Raw genomic sequence first — 15,913 nt, 5'->3', positions numbered from 1 at the left:
CAAAGTTCCTAAAGTTTTTTCTCTTCCTCCTCATTTTATTTTAAAGTTGAAATAAAATATAATTTAATCCTTCATGCAAAATCCAAACTCTTCAATTTTTTAATGTATTCTACATATACGTATTTTATATATTATTTTAAATATATTTTACAAAAGATTATGTATTTTATAAAAATTCATGAAAGAAACAATTTTACATTTTAGTCATGCTTTAAAAATAGAGGAAACATACTTTTTGGACCAATTGATTTCAATTGACATCCAAATCTTACAACTTAAAACATGGAATGCTTATTGATACATATAAAGAACTGCTTTTTGCATTTTAAATATTTAAATCAACAACTTGTTAGGATATTTTCTATATGACTGTAAGGTCTAATTTGAGTGGAATTTATGCATTACTACAATAGAAACAATATATGCATAATATTCAGGCTTGAACTTTATTTTTTTCTTTTAGCCTGATACAAATAATATTGATATCCACATAGGTAAATAAAATATTCAAACTGTATTCACATATACTTTCATAGTCTAATAGTCATTACCTGCATATTCATTTAACTCAGCTCAAAGTTAAATAGCCAAAATTCTTCACTTTTGAAGTACAAATTCCACAGTAGTAAAGGTGACACAAAAGAATATAATGTATAGTAGGCCAATTTTTATATATACTAATGTTCACATTTCATAGTATATATACAAATTGGCATATTTGTAAAATTGTGTTTAAAGCACTTTTATATAGAAGTATCACCACATGCATGTTCATTAGAATGAATAGAGCTTGTTTTGTTTTATCTTATTTTAGAGTTTTTGTCTTTATTCTTTACTTAATGTGTCTAGCACCATTTATAAGCTGGGACCATTTATAATACAACTAATGTTAGACTATGGTAGCATATAGGAGATAGGGTAGAATTGGACAATTTTTTTCCTATGAAATGTGAAAATCTGATTTTCAAACAATCCACTTGCATGCTACACCAGAACACCAGTTTCTTTCTCTTCTTGTCCTTCTTCCTGAAATCTCACAGCCTTTAGTAAACCAAGCTATGGAACGACGGTAAAGTTAAAGACTAGTAACTTGGATGGAGGAAGAATAGCAAAGAGATTAAAAACGCCAAGGAAAGAGAAAGCCAAAAGTGAAAGATGTTCTAGGCAGACCACAGTGGGTAAGGTCAAAGGTAGGGATGGGAATTGGATGAAGGATCCCTAAAAATGGCCAATTACAAACATTGCATCCACTAGATGAGCTGGCAGAATAAACTGTTAAGAAAAGCCAGTCTTAATTTTCCAAGTAACTTTGAGTTCCAGATGAATAGTAATATACTACTCACACTAAACACTGATGGGGGTTGTCTATATGCTTGACCAGTTAACATAAGAAAGTTTGGAAATACACCATCAGGTATTCCTTTTGTGCCTGTAAAACTAATATTAGATGAAGTTTCATGGGTAATACGCATATCAACATATTTTATATGCTTATGTATTTAGATGTAGTGTGTATGTGCAAGCAAGTTAAAAATCAATACGAATTAATTCACATTTTATTTAATAGGGGTTAATTAATATACAAGATTTTGGATGACATTTACAGTGGTTTATTTTCCTATATTTTGGAATTTCTACAAACATTGTGTTATTTTAAGATAAACTTTTTTTAAAGAAAGAAAATTCTATGGTTCACATGAAGCCAAAAAAAGGTAAATGTTGAAATTCTAAATTCTCCAGTTATTTAAAATGTTAGGGCCAATCATTATGACTTTCTATTACCTTTACATTTTAGCTAGAGCCCTTTATCGAGGAGTACATTCCAAATACTCATATCTGAGTTTTTGGAATTATTGCTCTTTTAGTCTTTTATAAACTATTAATAGGTATGTTAGTATACTACAGAATCCTCCAGGTTCAAACTACTCTCTTTCCAGTCACAACTGTTTAGCAATGACACTAACTCTCTTTAGCAAAGCATGACAGTCAGTCTAACCTACCTCTCTATCCTCTTTTTTTCACTATCCTCTTGGCAGGAATTTTTCAAAATGGCCAAGTATCAATCTCAGCCATTTTATTGGGCTCCTAATTATATTCTATGATCTAAATTTTTCTCATTTGATTATGAACACCTCCGAACAAACGGAACTCTGAACATGAAGATTATGGACAAATTTTTTTAAAGTGAGTCATTCAAGCCGTTATTTCAATACATCACCTATACTTCTACTCTTTGTTAACTTTAAATACATACATACACAAGCACACACACACACACACACACACACGCAATTGGAGAAGCAGCACCATGTATTTTTTCACTGGTTCAATTTATACTATTTTGCCAGACAATATTATTAATATTATTAATCTCATAGTTACTTGTTTTCAAACAAGCTTAGATGTTAAAAACTATGAGTATCATTTATATAATGATAAGGGCACCCTTGAGGATGATCATAGCAGTTGGCAGAGAGCATAATAGCATAGATAAGAGGGTTGAGACTGTCTGTTTTACAATAGTCTGGTTTTTATCTTGAACCTGTTACTGCATATGCTACTTGCACTTCATGATGAGGAATCACTGAATAATCTCAATTAATGTCTAGATTGGCCAGACTGTACTAAGTCACAATGTCTGCTAAAGTTGCGTGGTTCCCAAGTTTCCCATTGGTAATCATTTACTACATAGCAAAGCTCTCTAGTTGCAAGGAAAGAATAATTTTATTTATTTATTTTTTTTGAGACAGAGTCTCACTCTGTCACTCAGGCTGGAGTGCAGTGGGGAGATCTCGACTCACTGAAACCTCCACCTCATGGTTTCAAGCAATTATCTGCCACAGCCTCCCGAGTAGCTGGGATAACAAGTGCCCACCACCACATCCAGCTAATTTTTGTATTTGTAGTAGAGACGGGGTTTCACCATCTTGGCCAGGCTGGTCTTGAACTCCTGATCTCGTGATCCACCCGCCTTGGCCTCCCAAAGTGCTGGGATTACAGGCGTAAGCCACCGCACCCGGCAAAGAAAGAATAATTTTTAAAGAAGTACATTTACTTGCTGAAATTGGCATGGGCTTATTCATGAAACTTCAAGCTTCTGATGGGATTCCTTTTAGGGGAATTTTCAGACTTCATAAAGCATCACAATCTATGAAGCATACCCCGAGTCCATTAAATCTTATCAGCCAAAAGCATCAAATGGTGGAGAAGTTTACCACATATGGGGGGTCAGCTAGCGAATAATTCTAGTCCTCATCACCAGGCATAGCTGGTAGTATTTTAGGTATAAGTAAATGAACAAGAACAAGACAGTGGAATGCCATACACTTGCCTCAAAAAGTCAAAGAGATTTACCAGTTATATTTGACTTTTAATTTTTGGATATTTTATGTTTCTTTCTCTTAATCTGCTCTCCACTCATACATCACCCTATTTTGTGTCACAGGATGCCAAACGTTTTGGACTGAATCAACGAGTTTCATTTCCCTCCAATAAGTTTGCAGACACATAACTTGTTCCCAATGCCAGGGGGTTGTTACATTGTCCAAGAAAAGAGACCACATCTGGAATAGCAGCTATAATTGGAGTCACTACGCAATTAATTTCTTTATTATCTATTGTCATTTTTCAATACGTGCCAGACTGTTGTAGTTCAAACCAGGGAAATTAATGGGTAAACATCTTCAAAGCTGCATCATTCAAAATTTTGTCCATGACATTAATCTCGTGATTCCCACAGGGATGGATTATTCCATTTGGACTGCTATTTTAGTAAGTAGGAAGCATTCTAATGGTTTCCACTTGGCCTTTCCTGCTAATGTGGCTATTATGCCAGCTTATAAATGTATTGATTTAAATTCTGCAAACAAGAAGAGCTGAAGAACAAAGAATACTAGTATGAAGCCTGAAAAAATTACAGTTAATTTCAGCTGCATATTAAAGCAATGATAATTTTTTAAACCTAAAAATATTTAGACATAATGAATTTTTTCCCCTTTGTTGTCATAAAATTTAGAAATGAGACAGCTTATGGAAAATTTACTTCAGATTCCTCAAGGAACCAAGGTGTTTAATCTCTATCACTCCTGCCTTTGACTTCTTACCTTATACATGCTCCAGGCTATAGGATCTCTAGAAACACCACTGAGTTGGCACCACTCACCATGGATGATATGGTTAGGCTTTCTGCGCCAACCCAAATCTCATCTTGAATTGTAATCCCCATAATCCCCGAGTGTCAAGGGAGAGATCAGGTGAAGGTAATTGAATCACGGGGGCAATTTCCCCCACACTGTTTTCATGATAGTGAACGAGTTCTCAAGAGATATGACGGTTTAATAAGGGGGTCTTTCCCCTTTGCTCAGCAATTCTCTTTCCTGCTACCTTGTGAAGAAGGTGCCTTGCTTACCCTTTGCCTTCCGCCACGATTGTAAGTTTCCTGAGGCCTACCCAGCCATGCTGCACTGTGACTCAATGATCTTTCCTTTATAAATTATCCATTCTCAGGCAGTTCTTTATAGAAGTATGAAAATGGACCAATACAACAGATTTTTGTGCTTATTCTCATGTTTTATGAAAAACATAAATCTTACTGAATTATCTGGTGTTACAACTACCTCCAAGCCACTTCACTGTTCCTTTTGATGTTTGCTACCTAATATGCTTTAATAAATCATTTTATGTTCAAACTAGAAAAAGTGAGGTTTTTTTTTTCTTCCTTTGATTTGCCTTTGGAAATTCTACTAATATACAGAATAACCTAATACAAAGCCTGATAAAGATTTTGGCAAATAATCACTGGAAGTCAACATTCATTATGTCTATAAACATTTAAAGAGAAATAAATACACTGAGAGAATCACTGAATTTTCAGTCATGGTTCAAAATTCCAGGAATATAAGATAGCTCAATATTGGAAAACTGTAATTTCTCTTTGGCATGGTAATATGATGAATTCTACATAAATATAAATTTTATAATTGTTGGAAAAGATTTAATCAAAAGATCATGTTAAATAATGCTTTCAAGTGTCTCACCAAAAATCAATAACTCTGTTTAATTAATATTAGGCAAAATCTCACTTGAAAGCTTAAAAAACAAAAATAAATTTCTCTTCATTTATTTTTTATTTTTATTTCTTCTTCTAAAAAAAAAAGGATACATGTGCAGAACGTGCAGGTTTGTTACACAGGTATACGTGTGCCATGGTGGTTTGCTGTACCTACTGATACATCCTCTAAGTTCCCTCCCCTTGCCCCACAACCCCTAAGGCCCTGGTGTGTGTTGTTTCCCTTTCTGGATCCATGTGTTCTCATTGTTCAGCTCCCACTTAAGAGTGAAAACATGCGGTGTTTGGTTGACTGTTCCTGTATTAGTTTGCTGAGGATGATGGCTTCCTGCTTCATCCATGTCCCTGCAAAGGACTTGATATTATTTTCTTATAGCTGCAGAGTATTCCATAGTATATATGTCCCAGATTTTCTTTATCCAGTCTATCATTAATTGACATTTGAGTTGGTTACATGTTTTTGCTATTGTAAATAGCGCTGCAATAAACATTCATGTGCATGTGTCTTTATAGTGGAATGATTTATATTCCTTTGGGTATATAACCAGTAATGGGATTGCTGGGTCAAATGGTATTTGTGGTTGTAGATCCTTGAGGAATTGCCATACTCTTTTCCACAATGGTTGAACTAACTTACATTCCCACCAACAGTGTAAAAGCATTCCTATTTCTCCACAGCTACACTAGCATCTATTGTTTCCTGACTTTTTAATAGTCGCCATTCTGACTGGCAAGCTATGGTCTCACATTGTGGTTTTGATTTGCATTTCTCTAATGATCAGTGATGTTGAGCTTTTTTTCACATTTGTTGGCTGCGTAAATGTCTTGTTTTGAGAAGTATCTGTTCATATCTTTTGCCCACTTTTTGATGGGTATTTTTCTTGTAAATTTGTTTAAGATCCTAGTAAATTCTGGATATTAGACCTTTGTTAGATGGGAAGATTGCAAAAATTTTCTCCCATTCTGTAGGCTGCCTGTTCAGTCTGATATAGTTTCTTTTGTTGTGCAGAAGCTCTTTAGTTTAATTAGATCCCATTTGTCAATTTTGGCTTCTGTTGCCATTGCTTTTTGTGTTTTAGTCATCAAGTCTTTGCCCATGCCTATGTCCTGAATGGTATTGCCTAAGTTTCCTTCTAAGATTTTTATGGTTTTGGCTTTTACATTTAAGTATTTAATCCATTTTGAGTATTTTTGTATAAGGTGCAAGGAAGGGGTCCAGTTTCTAAGGTTTTTATGGTTTTGGCTTTTACATTTAAGTATTTAATCCATTTTGAGTATTTTTGTATAAGGTGCAAGGAAGGGGTCCAGTTTCAGTTTTCTGCATATGGCTAGCTAATTTTCCCAGCACCATTTGCTTAATTGGAGATCCTTTCCCCATTGTTTGATTTTGTCAGGTTTGTCGAAGATCAGACAGTTGTAGATGTGTGGTGTTATTTCTGAGGTCTCTTCTGTTCCATTGGTCTATATGTCTGCTTTCGTATGAGTACCATGCTATTTTGGTTAATGTAGCCTTCTAGTAGTTTGAAATCAGGTAGTTTGATGTCTCCAGCTTTGTTCTTTTTTCTTAGGCTTGTCTTGACTATATGGGGTCTTCTTTGATTCCATATGAAATTTAAAGTAGTTTTTTTTCTAATTCTGTGAACAATGTGAACCGCATTTTGATGGGAATAGCATTGAATCTATAAATTACTTTGAGCAGTACGGCGATTTTCACAATATTGATTCTTCCTATCCATGAGAATGGAATGTTTTTCCATTTGTTTGTGTCCTCTCTTATTTCCTTGAGCAATGGTTTGTAGTTCTCCTTGAAGAGGTCCTTCACATCCTTTGTTAGTTGTATTCGTAAGTATTTTATTCTTTTTGTAGAGATTGTAAATGAGAGTTCATTCATGATTTGGCTCTCTGCTTGTCTATTGTTCGCGTAAAGGAATACTTGTGATTTTTGCACATTGATTTTGTATCCAGAGAATTTGCTGAAGTTGCTTATCAGCTTAAGGAGTTTTTGGGCTGAGATGATGGGGTTTTCTAAAGATAAAATTATGTTATCTGCAAACGGAGGCAATTTTACTTCATCTCTTCCTAAACACCTTTTTTCTTTCTTTCTTTTCTTTTTTTTTTCTTTTTTGATACTGAATCTTGCTCTGTCGCCCAGGCTGGAGTGCAGTGGCACGATCTCAGCTCACTTCATCCTCTGCCTCCCAGATTCAAGTGATTCTCCTGCCTCAGCCTTCCAAGTACAGGCACCCACCACCATTCCCTGCTAATTTTTGTCTTTTTGGTAGAGATGGGGTTTCACCATGTTGGCCAGGCTGGCCTCAAACTCCTGACCTCAGGTGATCCACCCACCTCTGTCTCCCATAGTGTTGGGATTATAGGCATGAGCCACAGCACCTGGCTAACACCTTTTATTTCTTTCTCTTGCCTAATTGCCCTGGCCAGAACTCCCAATACTATGTTGAATAGGAGTGGTGATAGAGGGCATCCTTGCCTTGTGCCAGTTTTCAAAGGCAATGCTTCCAGTTATGCATAAATATTATAAAATAGTTGAATTATTTCAAGTGAACCGATTTCAGATAAAAAACTCAAAATATAATAAAAATTGGCAAACATGAAAAAGCTATCTTACATTGCAATAATAAGAAATTAGAAAACGTAAAAAAAAAAATCAGCAGTATAATCCCTTTAACACTTACACCAGAACACAAAAATAGATGTGGAATAAAAATTAAGAGCACAAGCCATATAGAGATAAAATCATAAAAGTTTACTGAAAACAGTGATGTTTAGTAAAATATTTTTAAAAAAACTTTGGTGGCATTCTACAATAAATTTTGTCAAAGAGAGAGTTCTCAGAAAATAAAAACACAAATTTGGTGAAAAAACACATCAGCCAATATAGGGTAATGAAGCTAGGAATTTCATAAAAGGTGTTAAAATATATTATAAATCTATAGAAATTATCATACTTTTGAGTATAAGATTGAGAGATATAAATATCACCCAATCTTAATACAAATTCTAGACACAATTATACATTATTATTTTATATTAAAGGAAAGACAGCATCTTGAAACAGGGGAGAAGGGACAGAATTGACAATGATTGGTGTTCAGAGAAGTGGTTAATCACTTTTAACCAAAATAAATTTTAGACAGAAAATATAGACATAAGATACTAAATCGAATACAAGTAGAAGAAATTTCAGCTAATTATTTTATAACTTGGGCTCCAAATATATTTCTAAGCATGAAAATAAATATTGAATTAAAAAACTGATAGAATTTGAAAGAAAAATTTTAAAAATTATGTACAATAAAATAAAAATTAAAGACAAAGATTTTCAAGCAAAGATAAAGTCCTAATGATTTCTGGTTTCTGGTATAGCATGAAAGGAGACTAGAATTCTCCACTCTATCTTAACTAGTGAAAATATGAAGAAACTAAAAAATCTACTACTCCTTCTTAGATCTGTCAGAGAAGTGAGGCCACAGAGCAAACTACTGCCCCCATAACTTGGAGACACAGAAGAGCAAATACACAAATCACAATTTATCACAGCAGAAACCCACTTACAAATACCTTCATAGGAACCAGTGCCAGGGTAGGAAGACCTAACCTGAATCCATACATTGCTAGAAACTCAGTGTAAACAAGTCTGAGAGTTAAACTCCAGGGAAACCTAGTCATAGGGATGTCCTCATGCTTTTGTGAGTTTTACCTCTAGAAGCTTGACTGCATTCTCAACAGTGAATATCAGAGAAAAATATCCTGAAACTTGTGACAGAGGCAGGGGGAAAGTAACTATTTGGAAATAAGGCACAGCATTCTGCTCTTCTTAACAAAGTCTACCCTGAAGAAAAACTACTTTACCAGAACCTAAACCATAAGAAAATTTTCAGAGCCTAACAATACTGGGAATAGAGAAATACCCAACTCCAACCCAATCTAGAAATCCTGTCCCAACCAAGGGCAGAGTGGAGCTGAGAAGTGCTTATGAAGTTCACTGACCAAAGGGACAGGCTTATTAACAGATGAAGACCTAATCATTGTACTAAAGGACACGTCCTCACATCCCACACTTTAACACCACATTACTAAAAGCCTATTTATTCTAATTCTTTGTACTTACTATCATTTCCTAGTATCAAGAAACAATTATGAGGCGTACTAAAAGACAAAATACACAGTTTGAAGAGAAAAACTAAGCATCAGGTCCCAACTCAGATATGCAGGGATGTTGGACATATCAGACTAGAAATTAAAATAATTATGATTAATATCCTAAGGGCTCTAATGGAAAAAGTATAGAACATGAAAAAAACACATAGGCAGTATAAGTAGACAGATGGAAATCTTAAGACAAAATTTTAAAAAATGTCAGAGATTGAAAATACTGTAATAGAAATAAAGAATACCTTTGATGAGTTTATTAGTAGACCACACATGGCTGAAGAAAGAATCTCTGAACTTGAGGATATCTTAATTAAAGAAAAGACTCCAAAACTGAAAGCAAAAGGAACAAAAGCTGAAAAAAATTATAAGAGAAAAATTAAGAACTGTGGGACAACAACAAAAGGTGTACATATGCAAAATGGAAATACCGAAAAGAGAAGAAATGAGAAAATAAACAGAAGAAATATTTGAATAAATAATAATCAAGAAGTCCCCTGAATTAATGACAGATGTCAAACTACAGGTCTACGAAGCTCAGAGAATACCAAGCAGGATAAATGCCAAACTAACAACAACAACAACAACAAAAATACTTAGGCATATCAAACTCCTTAAAATTAAAGATAAAGAAAAAACCCTGAAATATACTAGAGGACATAGACAAAAACAAAACCCTTATCTATAGGAGAGCAAAGATAGGAGTTCTTATATTTGATTTCTCCTCAGAAACCACGTGAGCAAGAAGAGAGTGAAGTGATATGTTCAAAATTTGAGAGAAAAATCCACCAACATATAATGTGTTACTCTGAGAAATTGTTTTTCAAAAATGAAATAGAAATGATGTCTTTCTTATACAAATAAAAATTGAGGAATTTTTTTTCCAGTAGCCCATCCTTGAAATAAATGTTAGATGTTTCTTAGAGAAAAGAAAAATGATATAGAGTCAGAAATTTTGATCTATATAAAGAAAGATTATTTTTCTTATTGTTAATTGACTATTAGGGCTAATAATTATCATTATTTTTATCCTGATTTACCTAATGGATAACAGTTTGTTCAAAATAATAAAAGCAAAAATGTATTCAATCACAGATGTGTGTGTATGTGTGTGTGCATGTATATGTGCATATATGAGAAGTGAATGACAGCAATGATACAGGGTTGGGGTGAAAAAATTAGGATTATTTTCTTATTATAAAGTGCTCACACTACCTGTAAACTAGTACTGTTTGTTTTTTTTTTTTTTTTTTTTTCGGAAAGTGGGCTAGGATTCATTGTAAATGTACATTGCAAACTCTAAGAGAAATTCTATTTTTCTAAGTATATAATTGATATCCTAAGAAAAGAGAAAATTTTGTCATTTAAAATGCTCAATTGAAATAAAAAAAGAAAAATTGTGGAGAAAAAATTAAACAAGAAATAAGTGCAACAAATAGAAAATAATTTACAAATATATTGGATATTAAACAACAATCACCTCAAATGTCATGGCCAAAATACACCAATTAAAAACAGTGATTACCAGAATCTATAATTATAAGAAAACCGTATTTTGTCAACAGAAAACCCACTTAAAGACATATAAATAAAAAATAAGGGTATAGGGAAAAATATACCCTGATAACACTAATCAAAAGAAAGTGAACATAATTATATTAATTTCAGACAAGAAGACGTCAGAATAAGAAAAGTTATGAGAGATAAAGTCACCAAATAATGATTAGTCAATTATCAAAGAGGACAAAGCCACACCTAACTACAGAGAATCATAATATTTAAAGCAAAAACTGACAGAGTTGCAGGGAGATATAGATTAACCCAGTAGTATACATGGAGACTTCAACACCTCTCTCAAAAATGGATGGATCCAGTAGGCAGAAAATTACTAAGAACATGGTCCAACTCAAGACATCATCAATCAGTTGGATATAATTGACATCTACAGACTATTTTATCGAAACACAGCAAATTATGTATTCTTTTCAAGCTCATATAGAAAATTTACCATATAGGCCACATTATGGGCCCTAACATATACCTAAACAAAAAAGTGAAAATTATAAAATGTCTGCTCACATAACACAATAGAATTAAACTAGAAAGCAACAACAGAAAGACAAATGGAAAATCCCAAAATATATAGAAATTAAACATATACATCAAAGAAGAAATCTCAAAAGAAGTAAAAATATTTTGAACTAAATGGAAATGAAAACACTACTTATCAAAATTTGCAGGATGCAGTGAAAGCAGTGCTTACAGGAAAATTCCAGCATTGAGAATATATAATAGAAAAAAAAGAACGACTTAAAAATTATCTAATTTTCCACCTTAAAAAAAAACTAGGGGCCGGGCGCGGTGGCTCACGCCTGTGATCCCAGCACTTTGGGAGGCCGAGGCGGGCGGATCATGAGGTCAGGAGATCGAGACCATCCTGGTTAACACGGTGAAACCCTGCCTCTATTAAAAATACAAAAAAATTAACCAAGCGTGGTGGCGGGCGCCTGTAGTCTCAGCTACTTGGGAGTCTGAGGCAGGAGAATGGCGTGAACCCGGGGAGGCGGAGCTTGCCGTGAGCCGAGATCCTGCCACTGCACTTCAGCCTGGGCCACAGGCGAGACTCCGTCTCAATAACAACAACAACAACAACAAAAACCTGGAAAGAAGTGCAATTAAATCCAAAGTAAGCAGAAAAAAAAATAATAATAAAAGAGTTTAGAAATCAATGAAAAGCAGTTTATTTGGAAAGACCAAAAAACCTGATAAGCCTCTAGGCTAATTAAGAAAAAGAGAGGACACAAATTGCTAGTATCATAAATTAGAGCACAGAAGATAGAGGATAGGAGACAGGGCTAACAGGCAGCTCCCACATGGACGGATGAAACAGCAAGTGGAGACTCACACCATGATCTTTTGCTCCAAGAACCACTGCAGGAACATACCAGAAACACCCAAAGAATTTGCAGATCCTTTGAAAAAAGCAGCACACGGCGGCAGATTCCACAAAACAGGCAAAAAAACTGAGTTCCCAAAGTATGAGAGGGGAAATACCTGCCTCTGAACACACATCCCTACTGAGAATCTGAAAATCCAGATCACAGGAGAAGGATTTAACCTTATCTAGAGATGAAATGAATTTAGGGAGTCACATCAAATTGAATACTAAAAGTAGCAGTGGGGAATCCAGCTTGAGCCCAGAGAACCCATCCGTCACTATGTATCACAGGGACTCTTGGGGAAGTCAGCTAATGGAAATGAGGAGGGGTTGTGAGGATAAGGAAGCTTCCAACTGAAATTGGTAGTGGTTCAGACTGGGCACAAATTTTCTTGAGCAGAGCCAGGAGACAAATGAGAGCTGTTACAGAGAAGAGTGCAGGCATGCAGGAGCCACCGATAGAGTGGGCAGACAGGGAGGGACATGGTACAACAGCAGTGCTTGTACTCTCAGAGGGATAGCTCATGGCTATTATACGCTCTATAGAGCGTATTATAAGTCACAAAACAAGTCTCTATACGTTTAAGAAAATGGAAATTATATCAAGTATTCTCTCAGAACTCAGTGAAATAAAACTGGAAATTAACTCCAAAAGGAACCCTCAAAACTATACAAATACATAGAAATTAAATAATCTGCTCTTGAATGATCTTTGAGTCAACAATAAAATCAAGATAAAAATTTGAAAAGTCTTTGAGCTGAAAAATAATAGTGACACAGCTTATCAAAACCCCTGGGATGCAGCAAAAACAGTGCTAAGAGGAAAGTTCATAGTATTAAATGTTTACATCAAAAAGTATAAGAGAGCACATATAAACTACCTAAGGTCACACCTTACAGAACTAAAGAAACAGGAACAAACCAAACCCAAACTCAGCAGAAGAAAAGAAATAACAAAGCAGAAGTAAATGAAACTGGAACAAACAAAAACACAAAAGATAAATTAAATAAAGAGCCGGTTCTTTGAAAAGATAAGCAAAATCAATAGACCATTGGTGAGATTAACCAAGAAGAGAAAATTCAGATAAGCTCAAATAAAAATGAAACAGAATATATTACAATCGATACCAGAAATATAAAAAATCATTCAAGGCTACTATGAACACATTTGCATACACAAACTAGAATATCTAGAGGAGATAGATAAATTCCTAGAAATATACAACCCTCCCAGATTAAATCAGGAAGAAATAGAAACTCAGAACAGACTAATAACAAGTACCAAGCTTAAAACAGTAATAATAATAAAAAAAAATGTTAACAAAAAAACCCTCTAGGACCAGATGGATTTACAGCAGAATTCTATCAGACATTAAGGAAGAATTGGTACCAATCTTACTGAAACTATCCCAAAAGATAGAGAAAGAGGGAATCCTTTCTAAATCATTCTATGATCCCAGCTTCACCCTAACTCCAAAACCAGGAAAGGACATAAAGTAAAAAGAAAACTACAGATCAATTTCTTTGATAAACATAGATGAAAAATCCTCAAGAAAATGCTAGCTAAACGGATTCCACAGCACATCAAAAAAATAATACACAATGATCAAGTGGGCTTCATACCAGGATGCAGGGATGGTTTAACATATGCAAGTTAAATGATACATCACATAAACAGAATTAAATACAAAAATTATATGATCATCTCGATAGATATGGAAAAAGCATTTGACAAAATCCAGCATCTTTTTATGATTAAAACCCTCAGCCAAATCAGCATAGAAGGGACATGCCTCAAGGTAATAAAAGTAATCTGTGACAAACCCACAACCAACTTAATACGGAACAGGGAAACATTGAAAGGATTTCTCCTGAGGACTGGAAAAACACAAAGGTGCCTCCACTTTCACCACTTCTATTCAGCAAAGTACTGGAAGTCCTAGCCAGAACAATAAGACAACAGAAAGAAATTGAAGGCATCCAAATAGATAAAGAGGAACTCAAATGGTTGCTGTTTGCCAAAGATATAATTGTAAACCTAGAAAATCCTACACATTCATCCAAAAAGCTCCTAGGTCTGATAAATCAATTCAGTAAAGTTTCAGGATACAAAATCAACGTACACAAATCAGTAGCACTGCTGTACAACAACAACAACCAAGCTGAGAAACAAATCAAGAACTCAATCCCTTTTACAACAGCTGCAAAATAATAGTAACAATAAAATACTTAGGAATATACCTAACCACGGAAGTGAAAGATCTATACAGAAAAAAAACACAAAAATACTGCTGAAAAAAATCATCCATGACACAAACAAATGGAAACACCTTCCATGATCATGAATGGGTAGAATCAATATTATGAAAATGATCATACTGCCAAAAGCATTCTACAGATTCAATGCAATTCCCATTAAAGTACCATCATCATTCTTCACAGAACTAGAAAAAATAATTCTGAAATTCTTATGGAATCAGAGAAGACCTTGCACAGCCAAAGCAAGACTAAGCAAAAATAACAAATCAGGAGGCATCACATTACTTGACTTCAAACTATACTACAAGGCTATAGTTACCAAAATAGCATGGTAGTGTTATAAAAATAGGCACATAGACCAATGGAATAGAGAACCGAGAAATAAACCCAAATACTTACAGCCAACTGATCTTTGACAAACCAAACAAAAACATAAAGTGGGGAAAGGACACCCTATTCAACAAATGGTACTGGGATAACTAGCAAGCCATAGTAGAAGAATGAGACTGGATCCTCATCTCTCACCTTATACAAAAATTAACTCAAGATAGATGAAAGACTTAAATCTAAGGCCTGAAATCATAAAAATTCTGGAAGATAACAATGGAAAAAACTATTCTGGACATCGGCTTAGGCAAAAAGCTTATGACCAAGAACACCTCCCCCCTGGAAAAAAAATGCAACAGAAACAAAGATAAATAGATGGGACCTAATTAAACTTAAAAGCTTCTACACAGCAAAAGAAATAAGCAGAAGAGTAAACAGACTGACAAACTGTGATTCTAACAAAGGACTAATATCCAGAATCTACAAGGAACTCAAACAAATCAGCAAGAAATAACCAAATAATCCCACCAAAAAGTGGGCAAAGTACATGAATAGACAATTCTAAAAAGAAGATATACAAATGGCCAACCAACATATGAAAAATGCTCAATATCATTATCAGGGAAATGCAAATCAAAACCACAATATGATACCACCTTACTCCTGCAAGAGAGGGCATAATCAAAAAATAATAAATTGTGATGTGGATGTGATGAAAAGGAAACACTTTTACACTGCTGGTGGGAATGTAAGCTAGTACAACCACTATGGAAAACAGTATGGAGATACCTCAAAGAAGTAAAAGTGGATCTACCATTTGATCCAGCAACCCCACTACTGGGCATCTACCCAGAGGAAAATAAGTCACTATATGAATAAGACACTTGCACATGCGTGTTTATAGCAGCACAACTTGCAATCGCAAGAATCCGGAACCAGCCTAAATGCCCATCAGCCAATGAGTGGATAAACAAAATGTGGTACATACATACCATGGAATACTACTGAATCATAAAAAGGAATGGAATAATGGCTTTCACAGCAACCTGAACAGAGTTGGAGAACATTATTCTATATGAAGTAACTCAAGAATGGAAAACCAAATATTATATGTTCTCACTTATAAGTGAAAGCTAAGCTATGAGAATGCA

The sequence above is a fragment of the Pan troglodytes genome, chromosome 14 (assembly GCF_028858775.2).
Source record: "Pan troglodytes isolate AG18354 chromosome 14, NHGRI_mPanTro3-v2.0_pri, whole genome shotgun sequence".
NCBI lineage: Eukaryota > Metazoa > Chordata > Mammalia > Primates > Hominidae > Pan > Pan troglodytes.
Note: the sequence above shows the minus strand (reverse complement) of the source record.